General features: G+C 37.8%; 1 long non-coding RNA gene across 1 annotated transcript in view; it reads right to left on the bottom strand.

Annotated features, from left to right (window-relative positions):
* Positions 1–6,351: 6,351 nt before the first annotated feature.
* Positions 6,352–19,373, bottom strand: part of LOC146768360 (uncharacterized) — a 44,380-nt gene continuing 31,358 nt past the window's right edge. Inside the window, exons 2-3 of the long non-coding RNA XR_014952852.1 lie at positions 8,298–8,463; positions 6,352–7,750 (exon numbers count right to left, since the gene is read on the bottom strand). This is a non-coding gene — a long non-coding RNA (uncharacterized LOC146768360). The remainder of the gene's footprint in view (positions 7,751–8,297; positions 8,464–19,373) is intronic.

Below are 19,373 nucleotides of genomic sequence, written 5' to 3'. Positions count from 1 at the left end.
ATAACTTTATTGCAAGTCACACAATATTTTTTTCCAAGTCTCAAGTTCTGTGGTAATAGTTACATGGGCATATCAATCTAAATCTATTTATTTCCTTAAGACTCTAGCATGCAGGCCTACAGAGAAAGGTTTGCATGCATGTACCATAAAGGCTCAATCTATAAGAAGATCTCTTAAAGAAATGCAAGCCAATTATTTCTTATACAACCTTCAACATGGTTTTCTGTGTTAGAGGAGATACAGATAAAACTGAGTTTTTCTGATGTGACTTTTTAACTACAGCTACAGTTTCTAAATGTTTGGATTGCTACTACTTCGTAGATGATAATTTTTTCACCCTAGGGAGAATTGCATTCACTGCATCCTTGGCCCCTATAAGCATATAAAAATTTTTTTAAAAAAGTCTTATCCTTTAGCTCCTATATCTGTATAAACACTAAGATAGTTACACTACTTCTCATCCCTGGATGAAGAACATTTTTTTCTCTTTATACCAAAGTTACCTATTCAGCTTGTCATTCATTGTTTTTATATTTGTTGTCTGTTATACCATATTGCCCACTTCCTTTTCCAATTAGACATCACATTTTGTGATATTTAAATAACTGCTACTAAATAAAATTTCACTTTTTCTCACTCTATGAAAGGAACACACCGTATCAATTAAAGAGCTTTCTATGAAGAAATCTAATTATAAAAACACAAGGCCTAATTCAAAGCCTATTTTAGCCCATGTAAATACTTCTATTGACTTCTTTAGCCTCAAGTCCATATTCAGCAATGTTTAGGTTGAATAAGAAGACAGCTTATTTCCAGTTAACAAACAATTCATGAGGATATTAAATGCAAATATATACTTACATTATCTCTACATGTTTCTATAAAGCACACAAATGGACCATTTTGCAAATAGTGTTGTACCAGAGCAAAAAGTTCACGTGAAAATTCATACATTCCTGCATATCTGTGCAGGATTTTTAAAGTTATCATATGGAATGAGGGAAAAATTTCCTCTGTAAACATCACATAAAGGGGATGCGAAAGCTTCTTTGGGAAATGAGAGTATTTTTCAAGTTTAAGTTCCTCATTTGATAGCTTTCCATAAGTTTAATGTCCAGTTTTCTACAGTGATCAAATAGCCAGAGGTCAAATATACTTCTTTACTAGTGAGCATTTCTGCATCCTTGAAAACCTGTATTCATCAAGGGACCCGAGCACAGAAATTTTCTCTTTCTGCCTCTCAGCAGGACAGTGGAAGCAATGGGATTTGCTCTTTTTTTGCATTGCCTGTTTTGTGAAAGACCCAGTGAGGAGACCATTAGTAAATGGAGCTGGCAGAGGAAGAGCTTGCTTTGGTCAGTGAAAAGACTGCACCTAGATCCAGCTTCTGTGCCTGAGACAGCTTGCTGTGCAAAACAAAAGCCTCTGTGTGCAAATTTCCCCATCAGACACTTTCTTTCTCCACTGTGTGAATTCAGCCTGGCTGGGAAATTGCCAGAGCTACCAGCTGAGTAACTCAATAGAAGAGAGTTTGTTTTGAGGAAAGGAACAGCACCTCTGGCTCCAGCCTATCTTAGTGTAGGAGCTGGAAATAAACCACAAATACTGACAAGTTTTTCCTGTTTTCTCCTTCAGTAGAAAGAATTACATTTGCAGAATATTACCACTGACAGGAATGGGATCAGAACTGCATTTCCAAACTTTTTTAAATCCACTGAGTAATCACTAGAGCAACTAAAGGTTGTGGAGGTGATGCCAGCTATAAAACATGAATGTATATTTTGAAAGCCAGCCAGAATAATTTTTAATGACCTTCTCAACCCATGTAGCCTCTAAATAAGAGACTTTGCTTTGAGTATGTGTCCTGAGTGCAAGCAGATCCTATGTAATTTGGAATGGAAGATGAGCTTAAAAGAGTAAATTTCTGCTAAATTAAATGTTATTTCAGAGCAGGACTTTGCATCTTGGGCTTATTCTGTCTCAACACTCACATTCATGTTTATTTCCCAACCCATATTTTTAACACAGCTGGCTAATTCTGCCTTCCCACAACTTTATTTAAGAAAAGCTATCCAGGTGTTTTCTGGGCAATGTTAATTTCCCATTAACACTGCTAGATCTCCAGAAAGCAAATCCTTTCTAAAGGCATAGTAGCACATTCTCATCAGCAAAATGCTATCAAGATGAATCGTGACATTATTATTTGAGTTTCCAGAACCTTTTGTGAAGTAAATATGAGTGACAAAAAACAAACTTCCCGTGCAAATATGGGAACTGAATAATAATAGACATTAACATTACAGGTCTTGAATGAAGTTTCTTGAAAGCATGTCCATACAGAAAATGATATAAATACTTCAATGTTAATTAGATGTGTGCATTTGATTCACTGTAATCCATTAGACTACTCAAAAACCCAAACCAAACAAACAAAAATGTAAAGACTGTGAAGTCCAAGTATAATAGAAATAGTAACAAATATGTAAGACAACATTCCCTTCTTGCAAAAGATAAAATACTATTATAGGAACAGAAGTATACACATTGTGAGCAGCACTGTGGATATAATTAGCTCATGTAGAAATTCATAAGAAGTTTGCTTCCAGTTTTGATCCAAGATTCAGTTATAGCACATTTCCAAATTCACTGTTCTTTTCAAGCCTCTAGACATGTTGTTCTAATTATTCTTTCTTAAAAACAAATCAGTACTTCATTCCTCATTTTTCTGTCTCTCTCATTCTATGAGTTTAACATTTCAGTCTTCATCATTGTTTCACAATAAACATTGCATTATACTGTAAAAAAATGAACAGCAGTAATTCATGCACAGCTGCATTATTAAATAAACATTATTTCTGTATGCTGTGGATTTCTCAAAGAAGACCAAAATTACTCAGTTGCAAAAAATCCACTGTATCTAAGCAATTTAAGAACTGACTGTTTAGGAGTATCTTTCAAAAAAAAAAAAAAAAAAAAAGAGAATGTATTAATGTGATAGAAAAGCTTGCCTAGCAGAAAAGACCCATTTATAGTAATGGAGATAAAGAGATTAATTGGCTTATAGTGGTTACTAAAAGCCAGTCAATGGAATATCAAATCTCTCAAAAATGAAGGGAGGAAAACAGACTGTAAGCCATCAGTGTTGAATTAATCTTTTAGTCTATAATGACTGACAGGCATGTCTAGCCTAAATGTCCTTGGATAAAAATTCAAGATGAGTTTTTCATAACCTGTAAACAAAAGGCAGGGAAATGTGCTTATGTCTTTCCTTTCTTTTGGTATTTATTTGTAGATGACTGACTTAAACTCTTGATGCAACTTCTAAAAAGTCAAGTGGAGCATTCATATTAATTTTCTGCAGATCACAACTTCAGTATGCAGGAGTTCAGGGACTCAACTCTTCTATCACTTTTGCCATTGCCCCAAATCTACCTAATTTTTTATTAAAATCCACATTACATCTATAAGATTCAACTAAATGACCTTGAAATACATCACATTCATTTGTTACTATTATTCATAATTTAAAGAAGATGAAGACCACGTCAAAAGCTTTCATACAGACCAGCAGAAAAAAAACCCACAGGAAACACTGATCTATAAACTGAGACTCAAGAGTCAAACTGGGCTATGTTGTATAGTAGCTAGTTCATCATATGAATGGAGGCAGGTAGAAAATGGGAGTGCTAAATGTTCAGTACTGGGTTAAAAGTATGCCTTCCAGTTTTAAGAAACATCAATTTTGTAGCACAAATATATAATCTTATTCAAAAAGAGCTTAACTTAGCACTAAATTAATCTCTAAAATCTGTCTGATTAATTTATTCTCTCCTAAAACTGTTTTTAATGTCCATTCTCTTTATAATATTACATTTTCATTCAATGACTCTCTGTCTCTTCCATTCCATATCTGAACTAAAATATGGACTTGAACTTTAGATTTCATATACAGCACCTTCTCTAGGTGTCCTAGAAGAAGTTAGACACTAGGAAAAAGAATTCTATTTGAGACTAGAAGACACTTGTGGACTCCTGACAAGCCTAAATGCCATTGTTTTCAATAGGTAGAGGAAGCCAACAGGCAGCTTTTACAAAAGAAACACAGCTGCCATTTGCAGGTACAAATACTGTATTATGTGTGCACCTCTCTTTTTACACAGATGAAATGTTATTCTTGACCTTGATTCCACTTAATGCATCGGAGGTTGAAATTTGGGGGGTGTTGTGGGTATGGGTGTGGTGCTTTCAGAGGAATGACCCACCATTGTGTTGTGGAAACAGGGTGGGGAGAAGAAGAGGAAATTAATCCAAGTATCTTCTCAGATTTCCTTTATATGCCATCTGTGAGAAGCTGCTGTCTGAATTCCTTGGACCTGGAGATATTCCAGAGTAATTAGACAGTGCATTCCATGAAGTAGGGTTGAAAATTTTCTGAGCCTTATTAGATCTTTTTATTCTTTTCTGTTCAATTACCTTGGAGGGTAGGGAGGGGAATGCTTAGGGCTGTATCACAGCATAAATCCTTTTTAAGAAGGCAAAAAACATAGATCTCTGTTTGTCTACTTGCCAATGTCCACTCACCAATGTAGCCAATCCTTTTTCTTCTTCATGTTTTCAGTTTGTAAGAAATTTTGAAAGCCTGTAATAAAATAGCAGTCAAGTTCAGGACTGTTGAAAAATGGAAATCTCAGATTTACCTGACTTCCTCTTTAGTGACTTCAAAACCTGTGATGAGTTGAACAAAACACAGAGAAGAATCTGTATTCCAAATGCTTTCAAGAGTCACATGCTATCTGAGAAGTACATTCAAGGAGCAGTTCATTCAAATTATTTCATAATATTGCCTATTTGACAATACATGTGTAAGGCTTCTCAGATGCAACCAAAACCAGGCAATGCCAAATCTGGAAACCTTATTTTAAAGAGATTTTAAATCAGAGGAGCTCAACAGCAGAAGAAAGTTGAAATGTTAGCAGCACTGAATCATGCAAGCTCCAGAGGTCAATTCCTTTCCTTATATTTTAAAGATGGCTTTTTAAATATTGATATAACTCCAAGTGTATGGTGTTACTGGCTTCTTTACATCTTAAATATTATTTGATATACCCACCAAAGCTTTTTAAAGGTCTAAAAGCAAGCTATGCAAAAAAAGAGCTCTTCAGATACTAGACTCTTAACATTACATTTTTTCAAGTATTGGCACACGGTTTACAACAGGCCTCTATAAACTTTTTATTCTGATTCAGCAAAATAACCTGGCTTGCTCCAGAAGGGAAGAAGCTGATAAAGGGAATATTGCGCAAAGAGTAGCAAGGTAGGAATACAGTTCCTAAATGCATTCTTTGCAATTCTGCTAAGAAAAATGCACTATAACTAGATGAACCTCTGAAAAAAAATAAATTAAATAGCCCTCAAAGTCAGATTAAACAAGACTTGCAATAGAAGAACATTGCTATATCCACTGCTTGTTTTTCTTTCCAGGCTTCAGTCTAAACTTTTAGCTATGTGATGCTCTCCTGAATCATCTAGTAATTGAGTGTGTAGACTTAGGTAAAAATGACAATTTTCAAATCAACTCAATATATTGCAGTCAGTTCTTATAGATGCTGTAATTTAAAGTTCTTGTAGCTCTTAATAATCCTGAGCCTGATGATGCAGGACAGTAAAGCGTGTATCCTTCATCACTGTCTAATATTGGTATAGTGTCATATCCAGAAAGCTGACCTCTTCATCCTCTTTTGCTGCAGATCTTTCCTAAAAGATGAATGAAGCATAAACTTGGAACCTAAGAAGAGTCCTTCTTTTGCGGTATCATTTACAGTCTCACTGCTTCCTTCATTTGTTGCCTTCTCCTACATATTCTTTTATACTACCATGTGAAAATATTCTAAGTAAATTATTCCTCAATACATAAATTCTAAGCCTCTGAGTGCAAGTGTCTGCATGGCAAATAAAACAATGACTCCATTAATCTGTGAGGTAAAATTTTCTGTGATTTTATTTTATCCTATATTATTTTATTTCGTTTCTTTGATTTTTATAATTAGATGAGCCACAGACAAGTCATTTTCCATGAAAGCATATCATTTCACCTCACTGTATCTACTGTCACAGGGAAGAAGAGAAGATCCACATGGAGTCTCCTCTCCTCTCCTCTCCTCTCCTCTCCTCTCCTCTCCTCTCCTCTCCTCTCCTCTCCTCTCCTCTCCTCTCCTCTCCTCTCCTCTCCTCTCCTCTCCTCTCCTCTCCTCTCCTCTCCTCTCCTCTCCTCTCCTCTCCTCTCCTCTCCTCTCCTCTCCTCTCCTCTCCTCTCCTCTCCTCTCCTCTCCTCTCCTCTCCTCTCCTCTCCTCTCCTCTCCTCTCCTCTCCTCTCCTCTCTTCTCCTCATGCAGGAGACCACTCATCATTGATCTCCATGCAGACATTGAGCTGTTGACCATTCATCAGGTCCATATGTCTCCACTGTCCTGACATGTCAGCTTGGAAAGAAATGTGTTTACACACATGAAACACAAGCATTCACAGAAATAGGATAAATCAGTAAGTTAATTCCTACTGTAAATTTGCTTTCTTAGCATACCAGAGCAACTGAAGGCACTAGGGACTAATGAAAAACACATCTCTCATGCTTCTGGCTGAAAGTACCTTCAATTAAATGCCAGTCTGACTCTTTTCCCTCTAAAGGAAGCAGCCCTTTCATTCATTTTCTGCAATTAAAGTAAAAATTCACATGCCAGGTTATTTTCTCAGTGGTGCATTCCTTATTTTTCATATATATATAGATATCAAAAGATTTACTACAGTTTTGTAATCTGCACCAATTTAAACTCTTTTACAGCATTTTCACCATCCTAGTTATTATTTCCTCCTTTATACCATAACTGCAACTCAGTCAACACTGTTTTCTGGGTCTCATTGGACTATAGTAATTTTGAAGTGAAATGTATATTCTAAGTACATAAATATGTAACTTCTGATGTGGTAGCCTTGTTCTTGCTATTGTAAGGGTGTATTGGCTTTAGGCAAACCCTGTAATGAAGCTTCGACAGGTATATTCTATCCCCAGAGATGTGAACTAGAAAGTTAGAGAGCTGTATGAAAAATACATGTGCTCCCTGTCACATTTCCACAATAAGTATGGTTGAGAGCACCATGGAAAAATGAAGCTTCCCTGTATAACTAAATGCATGACAGCCCATCCAACAAACTCAGACCTAGAAAAAATGTTTTTTTTTTATTTTCCAAAAGGAGAAAAGGCTGCACCATTGTTTGCTGATACATGAAAGTTCTCAGAGCAGGTTTTGCTCAGACAGAGCAAAGGAAGTGGATTACAAAACAGAGACAGATCCTACCTTAATTAGTCTATTGCTATCAGTATTTTACAAACCTTCTATTATTTTGGAGAAAGAGAAGAAGTTCCCATGAGACCAAAGAGGAAAGTTTATTCATATTATTTATGATATTTAGGTTCCTACAGCCATTCAGAGGTAAAATAATTCTACCTCTGGGTAAAAGGTTATTTATAAGGGCAGTTTATTTAAACATATCACTTTTTGAAGCTGTTCATATGAAGATTTACTGTTGCTTACTTGATGGTGTGAATAATTCATTCTTTTCAAGACAAGCATACACTCATTTCAGAGAGGAAATGCTTCCAAAACCACATTTATTGACTTGGGGACCAGCATTCACCAAGTAACATCAGATAAGTAACTCACAGTAGGACGTATGAGGAGCTTTAAGGAACATGCTGAAATGAGAAAAAAAAAATTAAAAATATTTTTACCCTTTACGGTTCACAGCAAAATAAATGTTGTTTCTTCAACAATAAAAACCTTATTTCACATTTATTAGTGCCAGAACTTAAAAAGATATTCTGTCTGTAAAATTAAGCAAATGGTGTACGAAGAACAATTGGAAGTAAATAACTGCATCCTGTCCTTCTCAATGATTGGAGCTCTCCGGCCCAGGGGCTGGTTAAAAGGCCCAGCAGTGTACCCTACCCTTGGAGAAATGTAACCAGCTGGTTTGGGGACACAGCCAGATCCACAAAACTACTTGTGGTATTTGGCTGCAAGCTCTGAAAGACTGCACAATGCTTCATTCTCAATCATGCAAGTGGAACCATCTTTTGGATGGTCAGGTCTCTCAGGAAGTATTTAACGGGGTGCTAGGGCATGCAAGAAAAAAATTACGGAGGTCAAAGCTCAGTTCGAACTTGATTTGGCAACTTTTGTAAAGTATAATAAAAATGTTTTTACAAATATATGAATAGTAAAAGGAAGGGTAAGACCAACCTTTGTTCCCTACTGGATGCCAGAGGAAACTTAGTGACTGCAGATGAGGAGAAGCCGGATGTGCTTAATGCCTTCTTTGCTTCAGTCTTTAGTGGGAAGATGGCTTGTCCTCAGGACAACTGTCCTCCTGGGTTGGTAGATGGCATCAGGAAGCAGAATGGTCCTCCTGTAATCCAGGAAGAGGCAGTCAGAGAACTGCTGAGCCACTTGGATGTTCATAAATCTATGGGACCAGATGGGATCCATCCCAGGGTGATGAGGGAGCTGACAGATGAGCTTGTGAAGCCACTCTCCATCATTTACCAGCAGTCCTGGCTCACTGGTGAGATTACAGATGACTGGAAGCTGGCCAATGTGACACCTATTCACAAAAAGGGTGGGAAGGAGGATCCTGATAATTATAGACCAGTTAGCCTGACCTCAGTACCTGGTAAGGTAATGGAACAGTATCAGACCCAGCCAGCATGGGTTTAGGAGTGGTAGATCATGTTTGACCAACCTGGTCTCCTTTTATGTTATGTCCTTGGGTGCCCAGTGGATGAGGGAAAGGCTGTGGGTGTTGTCTATTTGGACTCCAGCATGCCTTTGACACTGTCTCCCACAGCACACTCCTGGAGAAGCTGCAGCCCACAGCTTGGACAGGAGCACTCTTTGCTGGATTAGGAACTGGCTGGATGGCCAGGCCCAGAGAGTGCTGGTGAACACTGCTGCATCCAGCTGGCAGCCAGTCACCAGTGGTGTCCCTCAGGAGTCTGTGCTGGGACCAGTTCTGTTCAATATCTTTACTGATGACATGGGTGAGAGTCTTTCATTAGTAAGTTTGCAGACAACACTAAGCTGGGAGCGTGTGTCAATCTGTTGGAAGGTAGGAGGACTCTGCAGAGAGACCTGGAACAGTTGGGTGGATGGACGGAGTCCAGTAAGATGAAGTTTAATAAGTCCAAGTGCCGAGTCCTGCATTTTGGCCACAACAACCCCTGCAGTTATAGGCTGGGGACGGTGTGGCTGGACGGTGCCCAGGCAGAAAGGGACCTGGGGGTGCTGGTGACAGCCAGCTGAACATCAGCCAGCAGCGTGCCTTGGCGGCTGAGAAGGCCAGTGGCATCCTGGCTTGTATCAGGAGCAGTGTGGCCAAGCAGGAGCAGGGAGGTCATTCCCCTGTACTTGACACTGGTGAGGCTTCACCTTGCTGTGTCAAGTTCTGGGCCCTCAGTTTAGGAAGGACATTGAGACACTTGAGCACTGTCCAGTGGAGGGCAACGAGGCTGGTGAGGGGCTTGGAACACAAGCCCTGTGAGGAACAACTGAGGAACAAACACAAGCCCTGTGAGGAAGCGTGGGTTGTTTAGCCGGGAGAAAAGGAAGCTCAGGGGCGACCTCATCACTCTCTACAACTTCCTGAAAGGTGCTTGCAGTCAAGGGGGGCTGGTCTCCAGGCAGCAACTGACAGAACAAGAGGACAGAGTCTCAAGCTGTGTCAAGGGAAATATAAGCTGAATATAAGGAAAAACTTTTTTACAGAAAGAGTGATAAAGTACTGGAATTGTCTGCCTGGGGAGGTGGTGGAGTCACCATCTGTGGATGTGTTTAAGAAAACACCAGATGTGGCACTTGGTGCCATGGTTTAGTTGAGGTGTTAGGGCATGGGTTGGACTTGATGATCTTGAAGGTCTCTTCCAACCTAGTCATTCTGTGATTCTGTGTGTGATTCTGTAGATCACTGCCTGAGGCACCCGCTTGTGACAGCTCATTCTATTTAGACAAGGCTACAGAAGCTGTAAGGTATTCTTTCTGCCAGATTTTATTAAAAAGAACCTCAGAATTTGCTGTAGAATTGGGTAGTCTCTGATTTATAGTGAAAATGAAGTTAAAAGATCTCTGAACTAAGTGAAATGAAGCAAGGAATTGTGGGGTACGGGTGATAGATGACAGCAGACTGCTGAAGAATTTTTCACCGAAATCAAACGATCCAGAAAATACATAACTTGGTGTACTGGATTCACATTCAGTTAAAAGGGTTTGAGATAGCATTAGACAGTGGGGATCTATTTTCTGCTGTGCTTGTGTCCTGTTCACTCAGCAGAAGTGGGACTAGCTCCTGATGTGTACATTCATATGTTTCAGCAAGGACATCAAAGAACATCTGGCTTTTTTTTCAGTGCCACTTTTTGCCTTCCAGAATGTAGAGCATTCTCTAACAATATTTTTTTTTTATAAAAACTGATGTTTATTGTCTTATATTTTGAAGAGAGAGGGAAAGCAGGAAATTCTTAGATGTAGATCTTCAAATCTAGATTTTCACATATTCTCTTTTATTTTCCCAAACACATTCCACCCATCAGCAACTTCACAGCAAGTTACAAAAGCAGATATCTTTAATTCAAAAAAATCTTTTAGCTCACAAATTCTGTTACCATTCTTCAGCAAAACAGCAGAAGGATCAGCAAGCCAACAAATTGCAATAGACATGCCATAAAAACCACTTATGCATTTAATAACCAATATACTGCACATATTCCAAGTAGGTAATTTTAACAGTGTGAAATCCAAGCAAAAATTACAAACTTAATATTATCTATAATAAAAAAGGTGTTTCTGTGGAGGCAGTCAGGACATCTCAATGTCTTTACAACAATTCCTGAAGAATAATCTTCTAAAGAATATTTTTTTTTCAATCAACATTAATTGTACACTTCCAAAAGTATTGCAAAAGAATTTGTAAGAGTATCATGATTGAAACTCAGGAGAGAAATTGAGAAATTCTAGTCCTGTAAACTTTTAATAATTGGAATAGTTGCCTATGGTTTTTATGGCAATATCCACACAAGTAATATTGGAAGTTATTCATGTTTGCAAGGTAAAAAATTTAAATTTGCAAGGAAAATATTATAACCAATTCTGAGCTGGCATGTTTCCCAATAATGAAATGGGAAACCTGTATGAAGTCAACAAAAACGAAGTATTTACACACAATTCTTAAGAACCTTGATACCTAAGAATAAAGTTTTTAAAAGTACCTTGATTAGCAGGGCTGAAGATAGATCCTTCCCCAACAAATGAATACAAAGCAGAAATACTCTTTTTATTCAGGATTAGAGTAGCAATTGAAATTAAAATTGGAAAAAAGTTGTTTTTTTTAAAAGGACACAAAGTATTTTTCATGCTATGGAAATCTACACCATTCATTAGAGAACAGTACTAATGCAGACACTCCGTTCAACCCAAACCACTCTTCTTCACTTGCTGGCCATTCATTTTCAACAAAAAAAACCATCCTCTAAGAATTCATCTTCACTCATGTTTACAAGGTCAGTCCCATTTTTATTAGTCATTTTTATTTCACTGTCCCTGTGAACAAACCAGGAACAGTAACTCATTGTGGTGCACACTGCACAAACAGGCTAACATCAAGTACTTCCATGATGCACTTGCATAAAAAGTAAGAAAATAGCCATGCATATCAATAGCACAAATGCCCTTATGAACCAATGTAGAGACAGTCACAGGAAGAGGAGAATGTTTTACAAAGCAATCAGGAGGGAACATGCCAAGTTAATATTTCAGAACATATGTGAGCTGATGTAGTTTCAAAATAGCTGTAATATTTTCCATTGTATTTCTCAAAAAATGTTCTTATTATTGAATCTAGAGCTGGACTACAAGTAAGTGGATCAGCTTTCACACACTGCCAGATAAATTCAGGATCAGTTCAACTCTATCCTAAAAGCACCAAAGGCTGTTCCAATATCAATAGTATTTTCCTGTTTTAATAATCATTATATTTGCTCATACATGCTTTGATTTTACCTTTCATGAATCTGGTACAATAAGCTCAGCATTTATAAGAAAATGAATAGCCAAGGGAAAAGGTTATTTCCTTTGGCTCAGGCCTCACTCTTGCTGGGCTGGGCAGAACTATTCTTGACCCAGTTTTATAGGTTTCACTGTTGGCTGACCCATCCATTGTCAACTGATACGGATGTTAGCTCAACATTGTCCTAGCAACCAAGAAAGCACACAGAGATCTGAAGAAACCCCAGCATTTAAACATATAATCTCCCACTCAGCACGGTTTAGGCAAATGCAACAGAGAACACCAGCTAACATGTACTATGTAACAAGCTGCTTTGTAAAAAAGGCCAATAGCTCAGCTGGCTAAAGCACAGCATGCTGCAAATGACTGCCTAATCAATAAATAGTCTAAAGAACATGTGCCCAATCCAGAGATCATCTATCAAAACTGCATGAAGCAGATGTGACTATCCTGAAGTGCATGCATGCTGACACAAGGCTCTTCTCCTTCCAGCAACAAACAATAGGATTTGTGCAGACTCAGAAAGGTTGAGAGCATCCAAGAACAGTCATGGCCACCCTGATACCTCCCAAGAATCCAGTTTCAATATGCTGTTAATTACTTGTCCTTCCCCTTCTTGTGTTTTAACTGTAAGCCATAATGATGTCACACTTTGTAAAGTGCATCAAGTCCAGGGTCAAAGGGAAGCACTGCTGTAAATAATTTTAGAAATAAAAGGAAACATGTAGTAAGCGAAGTTCACCAGTTACTGTAGAATCTCCACTCACACACACTTCTCCAAAATGGGTTGGAATTACCATGATAATTTAAACCTGAAAATCAGGATAAAAGCAAGAAGTGGAAACTTCAACTTCTTTTAAAATGTTTGCCAAGCTGAAAAGTATTCAGAAAAAGACGTTTAAGAAATAATAGCTTGCACTGGGAAAACAGTCTTGTCTTTATTATTGTGTCAATAGTTTGTAGGTGTTGCTCTTGTAATTCTTGTAACAAGCTTCTTAATTATATTGTACTACCTGAGTTCATTTCATTAGTCAACTTTTATTCATTCTTTCATATATTTAAAATATTTTTTTTGTTCTTTTTTCCTGTGTTACATGTTCTGGACTGTCATCTTGCTCTTCCAAGAAAGCTGCTTAGATAGGAGCAAAAATGTCAGTCTGTGTCTTGCCTATATTTCAGCAATCCACTTGGCATTCTGTGGATGAATTACAGCTTTCCCATAGCTAAGGTATGTGTGACACTATATTCAGATTAGTACTCCTATAGATTTGGTGGAAAGTTCACACATAAAAATCCACATTAAATGGACTTCTACTGAAAAGTCCAGGCATTCCTGCTATTTCCTATATACAGAAAAAAATATATTTGGAAAGAAAAAATCCAAACCTTCCATAGGAAGTTTAACTACAATAGGTCATAAAAAGACAGATTTTAAAGGGTATTCATGTTGCTCACTGTTTCTTATTGCAAAGTCTCTTAGTGCACTCCATGCAACCAACCAATTTCCCTGTTTTTCTAACAGGATTGTTCACTGGCATCAGACACCAGTCAAGGTGCTACTCTGTCGTATATAGCTCCAAAACAGACCAAATAAGTGGTTATTATTCCCACACCTCCTGTGGAATGAGAATAAGATGCATTTAGGCCATCTACCTACTGATACCAATATGATTATGAATTTAAGTCCATAACAAGGAAATTCTTTCATTATATAGAGCTTCTGGGTCACAAAATCAGAGAATATGCTGAGTTGGAAGGTATCCACAAAGGTCATTGATTCTAGCTCCCTGTCCTGCATAGGACCATCCCCACACCCTGTGTGCCTGAGAGAATTGTCAAAACACTTCCTGAACCCTGTCAGGTTGGTGCTGTGGCCACTTCCCTGGGGGGCCTGTTCCAACACACAACCACCCACTGGGTGAAGAACCTTTTCTTAATATTCAATCTAAACCTCCCCTGACTCAGCTTTGTGCCCTTTTTTCTGGTCCCGTCACTGGTCAGCACAGAGCAGAGATCAGTGCCTGCCCCTCCTCTTCCCCTCAGGAGGAAGCTGTACACTGCAGTGAGGTCTCCCCTCAGCCTCCTCTTCTCCACGCTGAACAGACCAAGTGACACCAACCTCAGAGTCATGCATTGACCTGATGGATTTGCCTATCCTTATCAATATTATTAGGAGTCAGCATTTGCCACAAAAGCAGCAATTTTCAGAAAATAGTTTTTATTTTGTGATTTATAAACTGGATCTATTCACTCCACATCTGTTGAGGCAAATGCTTTGGAAAAGATAACTTTTTATCTGATGGGATTGTTTGTTTGTTGGTGATGGCATTCTTGGCTAGCACAAAATATATTAAGTCCTCATATTGAGAAGGCAGGAATCAAAACAGACAAATCTAGAAATATTGTCTCCATTGGGAAATCCAGGGATTATTTGCTTAAATTGTTTCATTCTTGAAGAAACATTTCACCATGGATGATGGATAGTACATTACAATAGATGATGCTATTTTATCTGAATATATTATACATCCTAATGTGGTAGAGAATAATTCTCTAACTTGAATTCCTGTTCTGACAATATTTAAACTAGGTTTAAATTCAAACTGTTTTCTAGATTATAAAGCTTTGCATACTGTACTTTAAAAACTTTCTGGTATTTAAAGAAATTAAGTGGACATTTACTCTTTCAAGTCCCTGTATGGTAACAAATTCTAAAGTATCTATTCTGACATCCTATATTCCTAATATGTCTACTTTTAGTAAGGACTATAAAGTCAATATTTAAGTAGTATTCTTCTCAAATAAAGTTGGGGTTTTTTTTAGATTTCCTCTAGCAGTAGAGAGTACTGTGTCAGACCTTTCACAGTTCTGGAGGAAGACATTTTTCCTAATTTTTGAAGAGGGAATTGAGATTTACTATGGAACATTTTTAATTGAGCATTCATTAAACAGCATTCAAGAAAGAAGACAGGGAAAATATATATGCTTTAATATCTTCAACATTCACCATAATTTGTCACCAACTGAGTACTTCTCCTAACTGATCAACATTATTTCATAATTCTGTGAAGTCATTCAAAACAGAATTAGAAAATATTAACCCAAGCTAAGACTAAAAATACTAAAATATCTTTTCAGTTAAAATTTTTGTAATCTCATCTCAGAATACAAAGAAAACTCCTGATTGAAATGTTCTGCATTTGTATTATTCCTTCAATTCTGCTGCTCTTTCAGACTTGAGTAGGTAAACAACACTCAGGTCTGTAAGTATTCTTCTACCAAGCATGTAAGAGGTACATAAAAGAAGCAGAAAAAGACCACAAATAATTTGTTTGACTATCCAGTGCTTCCACTGTCATGAGAATGTCTTACAGTAATTTACTCCACAATAATTTCCTCACTTTTCATAAAGACAATTTGTGTTCTATTATCAAAAATAAATTAATTTGCATTTCAACACCTGCTGAAAATAATGGAAAGGGGAAAAAACACCAAGAGTGATGTAACCAACTGTGACATTAATAAATAGCCAGAAGTACTATACTAAAAAATAATGCAGAACCAGTTAGACTTTAATGTCAACAGTAATATTACCCAATGATGAACGCAGTTAGAGGGACACCTTGGAATCAGAGTCAGCAGAGTCAGCAAATTTTTACTGCCTTGTTAAATTTAGATGTAAAACCAATTTTTAGAAAAATTTTAATCCCTTTATTCAATTCTTAATTAAAAACTACTGCAGTTCTCCCCAAGTTTTGGAGGATGAGTGCATGTGAGATGCCAAATACATATAAGTACACAAGTTTGAAGAAACTTAATATGAACAGTTTGGCAATAACCATAAAAACCAAGTAAGTCACAGCTTGCACAAAAAGAGAAGAGAACCATATAAGAGTGGCTCAGCCTTTCTCTTTATCAGCCAAATAATACCAGCACCACCACAGCTCACAGGATAGATAGCAATAGCTTCATGTTAGAAAAGTGAGGAAAAACTAAGCTATTGTTTCATTAATTCTTATAGATATCACAGGCAGCTGAATCTCTGAATCTTGGATTTCCTTGTCTACATTTCTCTAACACAACAGGTGACTCATGGATCTCCACACTGACCTCCAGGGAGTATATTTTATTTATCAGGCTTTTTTGCCTCTGTTTTATCATCTACCAACCTGTCATGGTAGATAAAACACTGGCACAATGCCAGTGCCCCTATGAAAATGCAATTTCTTAATTGAATGATGTGAAATGCAATCTAGAACAGCAGGCCCAAGCTTAATAACAGAAAAAAAACTTTATTAAGCTACTACTATAAAATAAAGAAAGGAAGGTCAAAAAATACACACAAAGATCAAAATGAAAACTTTGCAAATCATTCCTTCTCCCACCATCCAACTCTAACAAACTACAGTGAGACACAATCTGGACCCCAATCAGGTTTCCACCCTCCAGACAATAGATACTTAGTCCATCAAGGGAACAGGAGTCTTCCCTGTGCCACAGACCCACAGGAAATACAGCTGGCACATCCTGTGCTTCCATGGCACACATGGCACCGCCTGGAGAAAAAGTTTGCCATGGTGACCCTTCTCCTTTCTATACACAGTGCTTTTACCACCAATACATAGATAGACAGACTGCTTTTAAGATTTTTTTTTTCTTTTCAAGGATGCCTTGCTAAGAGGGGAGAAAAACAACAGTTTAGTTTTTCATTTTTTGGGACCACAGTCCCCCTCATTTTCCTCTGGGGTCGAGGGTCCAAGAACAGAGATCTTCTCCTTCTTTGAGGACAGCCTTAATTTTATTCTGTTCGTTCCACTTCTGTCTTTTTTCAGCTCAAGCAGGTTTCTTAGCTCTGGCATCCTCCTAAAATACAGTCACTCTTGGAAGAGAAGATTAATTTTGTCTGTGGCTATTAAAGAAGAAGTCCAGCCAAAAAGCTAATCCTTCACCCCCCCCCCAACTAAAATTTTTCCTTCTAACATCCCAGGGTCCAAGCTGTCCCTCTTCCTCTCTTTCAAACCGAGGAGGGGAAAAATTTTACAAAGCTTTCATTTCTCAGGAAGGGTTAAAAGTCCGAACTCCCAGGATGGCTCGATGCCCAGACTCCGGCAGCTCCCACAGGCAGCTGGGCACCTTGCAGCCCCCCTCGCTCTTCTCCTTCCCCGTGGTGAACTGCTGATAAAATCTGCTGCTGCTGTCTCTTGAGAGAGAGAGAGAGAGAGAGAGAGAGAGAGAGAGAGAGAGAGAGAGGGAGATTCTGGGGGGGAACAGAGACATCCCAAATTTCTCCACCCTTCCATCTGCAGGGGCCAGCCTGGTTCCAGTCCCTCCACCCTTGGGCCCACCTCAGTCAGGCCATGGGGGCTTCCCCTCCCCACCCAGCCACAGCCGGCCAGGGGAGAGGCTGCACTGCGCTGACCGGAACCAAAGAGAGCGAGTTCTCCTGGGAATGCTGCTTTTAACCCCTCTGTGTTCTCAGGAGCGTGTCTACTTCAATTAGTCAATATCCAAATTAACCTCTTCCTTCCGGAAAAATTCTTTTTCCGTGTCAAACCACAACACACCCTTATGGTAACAGCATTCTAAAATGTTCATGTACTCAATCTTCTGATGATAACGGGACCAGATGGCATAAAGATGAAAGAACAAAAAATACACTCATGATACAAATCATATTTCAGTCATATTTCCAAAATGTAGCACTGTACAAAAATTACTAGAGAATGGCTACTCTGCCCACACTTTGAAAACACAGACATTGAATTAAAAATGTGCTTCTGTCATCTTCAACTGTAGTAATTGTTATGCAGAAGTCACAGATATAGACAGAAGCAAACCTGATGGTGTCTGTTCATCGAGCTATGTAAGATGAATTGGTCACTTTTCCATCAATGATAGTTAGAAGCACTAAATTCTGTAGTTTGTAAATATTTTGTTGAGAAACATTTCTGTTTACATCAACAGTGGTTTTTTTTGTGACTGCATCTTTCATAAGCTGAGATCTGTGCTTATTTTGTGCATACATGAAATTCAACATGAAAAGGGTTGTGGCAGAAATTGGAAATGCTGATAATACCAGAGATTTTATGTGAGATTACTTAGAAAATGCACATTTTTTAAATTCCTAAAAAACTCTGTTCAGAAGAATGTGAGAATGGAATTTCATTTGGAATGGTCATGGGAAAAGGAATTGTCATGCTAAAATAAGGGGTTTACTAGGAATGCTCAGATTTTAAACTACTAGTTGGCTTCCAGTTTCTTCAATTAGTGACAGCATTCAAATCACAGCACACAAAAGAAAGGGCCAATGAGAAAGGAAGACTGGTTTTCCATATTCAATAAAATTCAGTTTCAAGTAAAGTACTTGAAGAAAAAATTAAAGTAATCTAATCCAGTTAAAGAATAAGGTTTTAATTAGTCAAAGGCATTTTTTTCATTATATCCCTCTGTTCCATAATAACAATCCAAAGTTCAGAAGAAGTTATGATTTCCATTACTAGATTAACTCCATCATAGAATTGTACAGAGGAATATTTTTCCCCAGTGAGTGTCATGATTTTTTACTTTCCAAATATGCTGCAAGGATCCTATGAAGTCCAGAGACTTTCACTAATAATTTCTTTCCTTGTAGATCAAAAAAATCCCAAATCTATGTAAATCTAGAATCCCACAGTTAAAATGTTTGTCCTTTCATGCCTATAGGAAGATATTTTACCTAATATTTTGGACTGAAGCACAGGAATTTTTGTTACTTGTAACTAACCAGGGCTGAAGGAACAAAAGAACTGTTGCTACCATTTCCATGCTGAAAAAGACAAAGTTCTTTGCTCCTAGTAAGCTTTACATGCAAAAGATTGTTCTCATCTACCTAAATTCCCACATATATCAGTAAAAGACAATAGTATTATACAAGGTATAAACTCGCCTTTAATTTCCTCAATATCCAAGAAACAAGGGCATAATTTATAATATGATCTGACTTATGAAAGTCATGAACCTTGAAATCTGGATGCTTGTGGTGAGGACAAAGAGACACATGAACAGTGGACAGAGCCACATGTGGCACATTAGCCATAATTTCAAACTTTCTGAAGAAAGGTTTATTCTTTCATGAAGCTCTCTGGAGAAAAGGACCAAGAAGAAATCATATTATACAAATTATACAGCTTGTGTCAACAACACTTCCCTTCTCATAGGCATACAAATTTTATATCCTCCCAACACAAGTATACATGAAAATCACTAAGAAAAAAGTTAGGAAC

The sequence above is a fragment of the Lonchura striata genome, chromosome 2, assembly GCF_050655825.1.
Source record: "Lonchura striata isolate lonStrDom1 chromosome 2, ASM5065582v1, whole genome shotgun sequence".
In the NCBI taxonomy this organism is placed as follows: domain Eukaryota; kingdom Metazoa; phylum Chordata; class Aves; order Passeriformes; family Estrildidae; genus Lonchura; species Lonchura striata.
This window is presented reverse-complemented; position numbering and strand designations above follow the sequence as displayed.